The sequence below is a fragment of the Bufo gargarizans genome, chromosome 4 (assembly GCF_014858855.1).
Source record: "Bufo gargarizans isolate SCDJY-AF-19 chromosome 4, ASM1485885v1, whole genome shotgun sequence".
Classification (NCBI taxonomy): domain Eukaryota; kingdom Metazoa; phylum Chordata; class Amphibia; order Anura; family Bufonidae; genus Bufo; species Bufo gargarizans.
The window spans coordinates 147,769,274-147,779,933 of record NC_058083.1 but is presented as its reverse complement, the minus strand read 5'-3'; positions in this window follow the sequence as shown (position 1 = coordinate 147,779,933).

Sequence of the window (10,660 nt, the reverse complement as noted above, 5' to 3'; positions counted from 1 at the left end):
GTGTTGTGTGAAATACGCAGCATGTTCTATAGTCTGCATTTTTCATGCAGCCCCGGCCCCATAGAAGTGAATGGGGCTTCAGCGAAAAACGCATTGCATCTGCAAGCAAGTGCAGATGTAATCCATTTTTCACTGACGGTTGCTAGGAGATGTTGTTTGTAAACCTTCAGTTTTTTATTACGCGCGTGAAAAACACATCAAAACGCATTGCACTTGCACGGAAAAAACTGAACAACTAAACGCAATCGCAGACAAAACTGACTGAACTTGCTTGCAAAATGGTGCGAGTTTCACTGAACGTGTCCTGAACGCATCTGGAGCCAATCTGTTACGCTCGTTTGAAAGGGGCCATAGTAGTGAATGGAGCTGCGTGAAAATCGCATCGCATCTGCACTTGCTTGTGGATGGGATGCGATTTTCACGCAGTTCCATTAACTACTATGGCCCCTTTCAGACGAGCGTAACAGCGAGCGTAACATTTTCACAGATGGTTGCTAAGAGATGTTGTTTGTAAACATTCAATTTTTATCACGCATGTGCAAAACGCATTAAATCGCATTGCACCTGCTCAATAAAAACTGAACAACTGAACGTGATCGCAAACAAAGGCTACATGCACACGACCGTATGTGTTTTGTGGTCCGCAAATTGCGGATCCGCAAAAAAAGGATGATGTTCCGTATGGCATTTTTTTTTTGCGGATCCGTTTTTTTTGCGGATCCATTGTAATAATGCCTATCCTTCTCCGCAAACTAGAAAAAAATAGGACAATCACAATTTTTGGGGCGGAGCAGCAGAACGGACATACTGATGCGGACAGCACACTTTTTTTGCGGACCCATTGAAGTGAATGCGTCCACATCCTATCCGCAAAAAAAATAAATAAAAATCGGACACGGAAACAAAATACGGTCATGTGCATGAGGCCAAAAGTGAATGGACTAGCTTGCAAAATCGCACGGTTTTGACTGAACGTATCCGCAACGCATCCGTCTGCAAGGAGCCTTAGAGTTGCTATGACTAATCCACTAAGTCACCAGGGACTTACACCTATAGTCCCTAATGATTGTCTGTGCTAGAGGTAGAAATGCCTGCAAACCAACATGGGGAAGCCCACAAGGCCACCATCCCTATGGTCTTGGGATTATTCTTCTCTGTTTTCTGATTTGTAAAATGGCAACCTGACTTTTCAGCTGTACAAATCCCAAATATTTTAAGTTAAAATAAGATTCATGCCAAATCAAGTTGGCCATCTCTAGTTACAAAGACCTAGGAAAGACCGTCATATGGAGAAAATATTGTAACCTGAGTCTACTGTAACCTGAGGGTCCAATGTTACTAGTCAATGTAAAGAAAGATACAGTCATGTGAAAAAATTAGGACACCCTTTGAAAGCATGTGGTTTTTTGTAACATTTTTAATAAAAGGTTATTTCATCTCCGTTTCAACAATACAGAGAGATTAAAGTAATCCAACTAAACAAAGAAAACTGAAGAAAAGTCTTTTCAAGATCTTCTGTAAATGTCATTCTACAAAAATGCCTATTCTAACTGAGGAAAAAGATAGGACACCCTTGCCCCTAATAGCGAGTGTTACCTCCTTTGGCTGAAATAACTGCAGTGAGACGGTTCTTGTAGCCATCTACCAGTCTTCGACATCGGTCTGAGGAAATTTTACCCCACTCCTCAATGCAGAACTTTTTCAGCTGTGAGATGTTTGAGGGGTTTCTTGCACGTACAGCCCTTTTCAAGTCACCCCACAGCATCTCAATGGGATTCAAATCTGGACTTTGACTTGGCCATTCCAGGACTCTCCATTTCTTCTTTTTCAGCCAATCTTTGGTTGATTTACTAGTATGTTTTGGGTCATTGTCATGTTGCATGGTCCAGTTCCGCTTCAGCTTTAATTTTCTAACTGATGGTCTCACATGTTCTTCAAGCACCTTCTGATACACAGTAGAATTCATCGTGGATTCTATGATGGTGAGCTGACCAGGTCCTGCTGCAGCAAAGCAGCCCCAAACCATGACACTTCCACCTCCATGCTTCACAGTTGGTATGAGGTTCTTTTCTTGGAATGCTGTGTTTGGTTTACGCCAAACATGTCCTCTGCTGTTGTGTCCAAATAATTCAATTTTAGACTCATCTGTCCAAAGAACATTATTCCAGAAGTCCTGGTCTTTGTCAACTTTATCTCTGGCAAATGTCAGTCTGGCCTCGATGTTTCTCTTGGAAAGCAAAGGTTTCCTCCTTGCACACCTCCCATGCAAGTTAAACTTGTACAGTCTCTTTCTGATTGTAGAGGCATGTACTTCTACATCAACAGTAGCCAGAGCCTGCTGTAGTTCTCGAGATGACACTTTAGGGTTTTTGGAGACCGCTTTTAGCATCTTGCGGTCTGCTCTTGGGGTGAACTTGCTGGGGCGACCAGTCCTGGGCATGTTGGCAGTTGTTTTGAAAGCCCTCCACTTGTAGACTATCTTCCGGACAGTGGAATGGCTGATTTCAAAATCTTTTGAGATCTTTTTAAATCCCTTCCCAGACTCATAGGCTGCTACAATCTTTTTTCTGAAGTCCTCTGACAGCTCTTTTGCTCTCACCATGGTGCTCACTCTCACTTCAACAGTCAGGAGCACACCAAACTAAATGTCTGAGGTTTAAATAGGGCAAGCCTCATTCAACATGCAGAGTAACGATCTACTAATTATGTGCACCTGGTGTGATATACCTGTGTGAGATCTGAGCCAATTTAAGAGGGAATACATGTGAGGGTGTCCTATCTTTTTCCTCAGTTAGAATAGGCATTTTTGTAGAATGACATTTACAGAAGATCTTGAAAAGACTTTTCTTCAGTTTTCTTTGTTTAGTCGGATTACTTTAATCTCTCTGTATTGTTGAAACGGAGATGAAATAACCTTTTATTAAAAATGTTACAAAAAACCACATGCTTTCAAAGGGTGTCCTAATTTTTTCACATGACTGTATATATACAGCAAATTAGCTATGGTAGAACAGGTCTGTTATGAGGGATTGTGACAACATGCTGCTCATCTGTTTATCATAATCCAAATTTCAATAAATCTCTTATAGAAGAAATAAACATTCTCCAAATTGATTTGATATATCTACTCTGTAAATCATTGCCTCTAACTGCAGGAAATATACTAGAACAGGACTGAGCATTAAAAAAAAATTCAGTTTTGCTATATTATATAGCTTTCTTTAAATCTCCAAGCAATATGGACTGCCATTAGATACAATTCATGTGATGGCAGGGAGACTTTAGGCAATACACCCTGAAGGGTCTCAACCACATAGAATTTACTCTAAATTGCTATTCACAGAAGCATCCTTTGAGTCAGTGACTCACACCTGCAATTGGAAAAATTGATTAGTTACCATGAAGATAAAAGGAAATTCGACTTTGTGACAAATCACATTTTTCCTGAAATTCGGACTGAAGTCTACCTTGTCAACTTCGATTCGCTCAACACTACCTAGTAGGTTATGTAAAGTGAAGCTCACTGGTTTCAATGGAGTTTTACAATATTCTGTCGTCTTTGCAGATTCAAGATTTTAATGTCAGTTCAACAAACTTACATAGGTAAAAATAAAAAATCAACTTTGAAAAATACCTCTCCCTCCACGTTTTCAAATCCACTCTGCCTCAAGCAGTGATCTATTTTTTTAATGGGTGCCAGGAAGAATTACAGTTGTCTGCATGGCAGGGTGGACATTCCAGGGAGACTAACTACTTTCCCATCCAAATATACACCATAAAAAGAAAAATAATCTCTCTGCATTCTGGCATTGCTGGAAGCTAGAATGTCTCTGTCCGGCTCCACTGACTATAATGGGAACCATCAGAGATCTATCAGCAACCCGGAAAATATGCTGAGAACCATTCAGAAGAAAACAGTTTCTTGGCATATTTGCTGGGTTGAAGCCAGATCTCTGCCAGTCCCCATTATAGTTAATGGGGCCGGACAGAGACATTCAGGCTTCTGGCAATGTCAGAATGCAGAGCAATCTGGCAAGCTGTTCCCTGCCAGAACAGCCTGCTGGAACCCAAGTGCTAGTGTAAAGGTAGCTTAATTATTTTTATGGTGGACATTCACTTTCTTAATTCACTAGTAAAATATGTATTACTAGATGGAGAACAAAGACAAATTTTCAGCTGCTGGCTATGGAAGAATGTAGAGAAGAGATGCTGAGGAGGAGAAGGAATTGCAGTGAGAGAGTGAGACAAACGGGGATGCTGAAGGCTTGTTCAATGTTTTACCCAGCTGGATTCACAGCTACACTGCTCTGTGCCTCTCCATATCTCTCTTCTATGCTGCTAATTCTGAGGGTGTGTTTGAGAACAGTAGAGAAGCAGGATTTCCTCTTCTTTCTGGGTTAATGCTATCTATGGAAGACACCAAAGCAGATGCCTCTACCCTCTCTGGAGAAGAGGTCTGGGAAAACTGCCAATGTGAGATGGAGTCTCCAGAGGGGAAAACTACTATATACAAGCTATATAATGACCAGATATAGTGCTACTACTTATGTACACACCTGATAGCTTTTTCTGAAGGTCCTCTGAAATGACAGGTACACTTTAAGCCTTGAGGGGAAACAAGAATCTGGCAGGCTTGATTTAAACCTATGTATTCTTATAGTATCCCCTAAGATAAACAATCCAGGAGATTTCTGTTGACCACTCATTCACCTCCCTATATTAAAACAACATAAATGTTTCTGAACTAAACAAGAAGGTTTATTTGGGGTTTAGGGCTGACAGCTATACAGCCAATAATTCTGTTGACAGGCATCTATCTATCTACTGTGATTTTCAGATGTCACAAAATAACAAAATGCATAGCAAAAGTCAACAGAACTCACTTAGCATCCCAAGTTCCTGATTAGTTACAACAAAGAAATGTCCATTACTGGAAATCTTTTGGGAGGCTTAGAGAAAGCTGTATTGAATTGTGCCCCAAGCGGATGCTCAGTGGCAATTTATGTGATTCTTCTATCTAAAGATATTGGACTACATGTAGGAAATCTTGCCGTTAGTTAATGTTCGTCTCAGTGGAAAAAGCTGATTCCTTTTAGTTTCCCTTGGGCTCTGAGAGAAAGGAAATGTTCAGTGAACTCACCTAAGGGACAAATGTGAATGCTTTGCTATCCATTTTGACATAGGCTAGAATATAGTTGCAGATGACTGAACTGTTGAAAACTCATATTGTAGTTATTATTGACATACAATATGTGGGCCTATTATAAGCTTATGAATGCTGCTTCCATAAATACTATTTAGGTAATATGCTGTAATGCATTCATACACACATTTAACACACACATTAAAAAGATCTTTTAACTTTATACAAATTAAACTTTTTTATTGTATAATAAAAGGTTGTACACTTCCTAATTTTTTCGGTGTTAATGTTTCTGCTTTCTTTCAGGCAGCGGATGTGAATGAGGCCTAAAAAGTACAATTATTGCACTAACCTAATAAGAATGTAATTGATACATTTTATGGGGCACATTTATGTAGACCGGCGGTTTAGACGTCCTGGCAGTGGTTCCACTGAAGATATGTAGAGGCGCCTGCCTCTCCATAACTTTGGCGCATCCCGCACCAGTTCTAAATATAAGATGGTTTCCGAGCTGTCTGACATTTAGACAATTTTCTACGCCTGTTCCCTTCCCCGCCCACAAGTTTAGACCTGGCGTGAGCGGGAAAAAGTTGCAGATAGCAGTGCAACTAGCTGCTGCGCCACCCTTTGCGCCTGAAATACGCCTAATGTAGGCGTATTTCAGTATTATAAATGACCCCCTATGTGCATAACCTTTGTTACATCAGCCTGCTGCATCTAAAGGGTTAAAATGGCAGAATTGGTGCTTGCTCCAGCCCTGACAGCTTAACCTATGTGTCAGTTGTAGGTTATAGCTGACAAAAACAGTTGATGGCACAAGCTCAACTCCTGAGCCTGCACCATCACTTTGTTACACATCTAGGTAGCATTCCCTGCCTCTCAGTGTCCTATTAGAAATAGGATATTACTTATAGGGCAATAAAGGGCAGGGACTCAACCTCTCAGAACTTAAACATATAAGGAATTTATGGGGGAGGTCTATGTTATTACCATGTTTTTATTGAAAACACCATGTAAACATTCACAGTGCAGGTGGAAAAAGTATGTGAACCCTTGGATTTAATAACTGGTTGAACCTCATTTGGGAGCAATAACTTCAACCAAACGTTTCCTGTAGTTGCAGATCAGACGTGCACAACGGTCAGGAGTAATTCTTGACCATTCCTCTTTACGACCTGTTTCAGTTCAGCAATATTCTTGGGATGTCTGGTGTGTATCACTTTCTTGAGGTCATGCCACAGGATCTCAATCGTGTTGAGGTCAGGACTCTGACTGGGCCACTCCAGAAGGCGTATTTTCTTCTGTTTAAGCCATTCTGTTGTCGATTTACTTTTATGCTTTGGGTCGTTGTCCTGTTGCAACACCCATCTTCTGTTGAGTTTCAGCTGGTGGACAGGTGGCCTTAAGTTCTCCTGCAAAATGTCTTGATAAACTTGGGAATTAATTTTTCCTTTGATTATAGCAATCTGTCCAGGCTCTGACGCAGCAAAGCAGCCCCAAACCATGATGCCCCCACCACCATACTTCACAGTTGGGATGAGGTTTTGATGTTGGTGTGCTGTGCCTCTTTTTCTCCACACATAGTGTTGTGTGTTTCTTCCAAAAAACTCAACTTTGGTTTCATCTGTCCACAGAATATTTTGCCAGTACTGCTGTGGAATATCCAGGTGCTCTTGTGCAAACTGTAAACATGCAGCAATGTTTTTTTTTTCGACAGCAGTGGCTTCCTCTGTGGTTTCCTCCCATGAAATCCATTCTTGTTTAGTGTTTTATATATCGTAGATTCGCTAACAGGGATCTAAGCATATGCCAGAGACTTTTGTAAGTCTTTAGCTGACACTCTAGGATTCTTCTTTACCTCATTGAGCAGTCTGCTCTGTGCTCTTGCAGTCATCTTTGCAGGACGGCCACTCCTAGGGAGAGTAGCAGCATTAGACAATTTGTCTTACCGTGGACTGATGAACAGCAAGGCTTTTGGAGATACTTTTATAACCCTTTCCAGCTTTATGCAAGTCAACAATTCTTAATCGTAGGTCTTCTGAGAGCTCTTTTGTGCGAGGCATCAGTCACATCAGGCAATGCTTCTTGTGAAAAGCAAACCCAGAACTGGTGTGTGTTTTTTATAGGGCAGGGCAGCTGTAACCAACACCTCCAATCTCATCTCATTGATTGGACTCCAGTTGTCTGGCAACTCACTCCAATTAGCTCTTGGAGATGTCATTAGTCTAGGGGTTCACATACTTTTTTGACCTGCACTGTGAATGTTTACATGGTGTGTTCAATAAAAGCATGGTAACATTTAAATCTTTGTGTGTTATTAGTTTAAGCAGACTGTGATTGTCTATTGTTATTGACTTAGATGAAGATCAGATCACATTTTATGACCAATTTGTGCAAAAATTCATAGCATTCCAAAGGGTTCACATACTTTTTCATGCAACTGTATGTGTCATTCCTTTACTATTCATGTTAGAAGTTATAAATAAATTACTAGCAGTTTGGAATGAAGGTCCAAATGGGTGTTATCAGTTTGGGGCCTATTTCTGCATGGTCTGACACAATCCAATCAGTGCTGTCAGTGTAAGAATGTACAGGGACACCCTCCCCCCTAACTGCTAACACCGACCTTGACCCTCATTGCAAGGCATTGCACAGACATTTCAGGAGAAGTTACAGGTCCTCTTTAATACACTGGAGCAGAAAAATATGTTTTAAACAATATAAATAAATTGTCACTTTGTAAAAAAAAACATAAAAACTTTGTAAAACAAGTTTTCTCTATCATAAATATTTGTCTATGTTTAAATTACATATCTTAAGCATAATCTTTATGGATGGCATGTTTTGATATTTTAATTTTCCGCTTTGAAAACAATGTGATCATCCATCCTAATGTAATACTATATCATTAAACACATTACTGCCTACGTTTTATTTAAACAATAGAATCTCATGATCGTATTGATGCATTTAGCTAAAGTTCAAATGTACCTCCATTGACGATCATAGATGTGTCTCCCAACATTTGCATAAAATGCGCTGCCACTTCTCTTGTGTCCTTGCTGCCACTTCCGTCAGGAGACGCAGCTGCCACTGTCTTTTAGATACACGTAATTTATAATCAGAAGAAAGCTAATGAAAAAAAGGCCTCTATCCATATATGTAGGAAAAGTCAATATGTAAACATAATTAATGTGATATGCTAGTATATAATTCATCATGTATGTTACCAATAATTAGTCATTTTACTATTAATATATTTTTTCTGTTTTTCTGTCCCCAGTGATATGACCACAAATATATATTACTTTCAAATCGTTCTAAACAAAGCTTTCATTTCAGGAGGGTAGAAGCTTTCCTCATGACCACACAAATGAAAGCAGAGTTATGCCATTAAAGTAATATTTAATTAAGAGCAGCAGGAAGATGAAACTGAAACTGGAAACTAAAATTCTTTTAATCAGAAAGAGCTCATACATATTTTGCCTTTGGCTTTGAGACTAGCTAAATTATTTACAAATCTGGAGTAAGAAGCTCTTTTCCCTTTGATATTTTATGTTACAGACATAACATTTTCTAACTGTCCATTTTAAACTATCAGAGAAGTGACTATCTATTTTGGCCCACCCTGCAAACCCTTGCCCTCTGGCTTTCAAACATTAGAAAATATTTCTGCATGCATTATTTATATAGGTCTGATCACACAGTGGTGAGGCCACAAACAGTAGGAGAAAATATTTATTTAGAGTTTGTTATACAAACAAGAAAAAAAACAAATATATAGTATTCCTGCAGCTGATAAAAAAGAAAGCTTATATAGAATGGGTGTTCAGCACAGGGCCAGGATGATAGGTAGGCAAGGGTAGGCGCCTGCTTAGAGAGCAGCCTTGCTACCAATAAAAAGGGGCACAATTAACTAAAGAGTGCTTCCATTGTGGAAGCGCTCATTAGTACAGGAGGCTTGGGGGAAAGGTGAGTATGACACTCCTTGCAGCACGCTCCCCCGTGCCGATCATGTCCAAAGTCTTTAGGAATTGCCGAGTGGTGATGCACCCTTATTAGCTTTGTGTGTCACGGTGTTTCTACATGGATACCGTCACTACCCAGAATTAGGCTCCACAGCAACAAAGATGGGAGTTAATAGTTGGTGGAAAATAAGCCTGCCAGTTCATCCATATAGTGATGACGTTTAGTGACTCAAGCAGCAGAAGGATATATTGCACACGTTTGTTGGTTAATTGCAAAGGAGTGGTATACCTGCAGATGTACCTGTAACCTCATATATGTAGGTAAAACCTGTAGACAGTTAAAAAAAAGGATTCCTAAACATATTGGAGATTTAAGAAACAGACATTAGTGATGGAACCACATTCGCGGTGGGCCCCATTTACTTTAATTGCCCAAGCACAATGAAAGTCAATAGAAGAACCCGAGCATTAAACCAGGCACCCCCTGCTCTGAAGAGGGGAGGGTGTCTGGTTCATAGGAAAAGGTTAGAAATGGATGGAAAACCACCAAAATGGTTCAGGAACAGCATGAGAAGGATGTCTGGATGCATCTTGGACTCCCAGGTCGCTGCTGGGAACGATATTGTCCAAGTAGTACACCACTTTTACAGACTGACAATAATACGCACCAAACCGAAGATAAAATCAATTTTAGAGGAAAAATTGTTAGGAAACATTATTTCCTGTATATTTACTTGTATATAAAGTGCAAGTGCTGCCAAAATTTACAAGGAAAAGGCATTCTGTATATCACATAAAGGAGAGCCTCATTCACATTCTGGTACAATGATTCAGGTAGTGGGACTCCTATACTCATAAAGCTTATGCACTAAGTGAAAGGGCTGCCAAAAATAGCAAGGAACTGGCAATCCAATACACCCTTTGTTACACATAAAGGAGGGCATCATGCACAGCCTTGAAAAATTATGATTGATGGCCTGCTGATGACCCTCAAAAACATTTGGAGCAAGGGCCTGCGGATCTTACCATTTAAAACATTATGGACGAGGGCCTGCTGCCGCTTTGGTGACCCTAGATAACCTGGGGCCGATCGCAATCTCTGTGATGACGATGATCTATTCGGATGTCAACTTCCGATGTTATTTTCAGCACAAACTATGTAGACCATGGGTAACGGGGAAATCATGGTTTGATTCCGGAGAGGGAGCCTTTGAAACAGCTATGGCTACCACATCCAAGCAAGTCAGCATGCTCGCAAATTACCTATTAGGTATAATTAGGTGAAGGCCTGCAGGTGAGCTGACCCTGTAAAAGATTTGAGGTGTGGGCCTGCTGATGAGCTGACCCTATAAAAGATTTTAGGTGCGGGCCTGCTGGTGAGATGACCCTCTAAAAGGTTGTAGGTGAGGGCCTGCAGGTGAGCTGACCCTATAAAAGTGTCATGAGTTTGAGGTCCCAGGAGAGACTTCCGCATCGTCAAGCAAAAACATACAGCAATACAGTACAGTCACAACAGAGTTTATTGCACAAACAGAATCCAAGGAGGGAA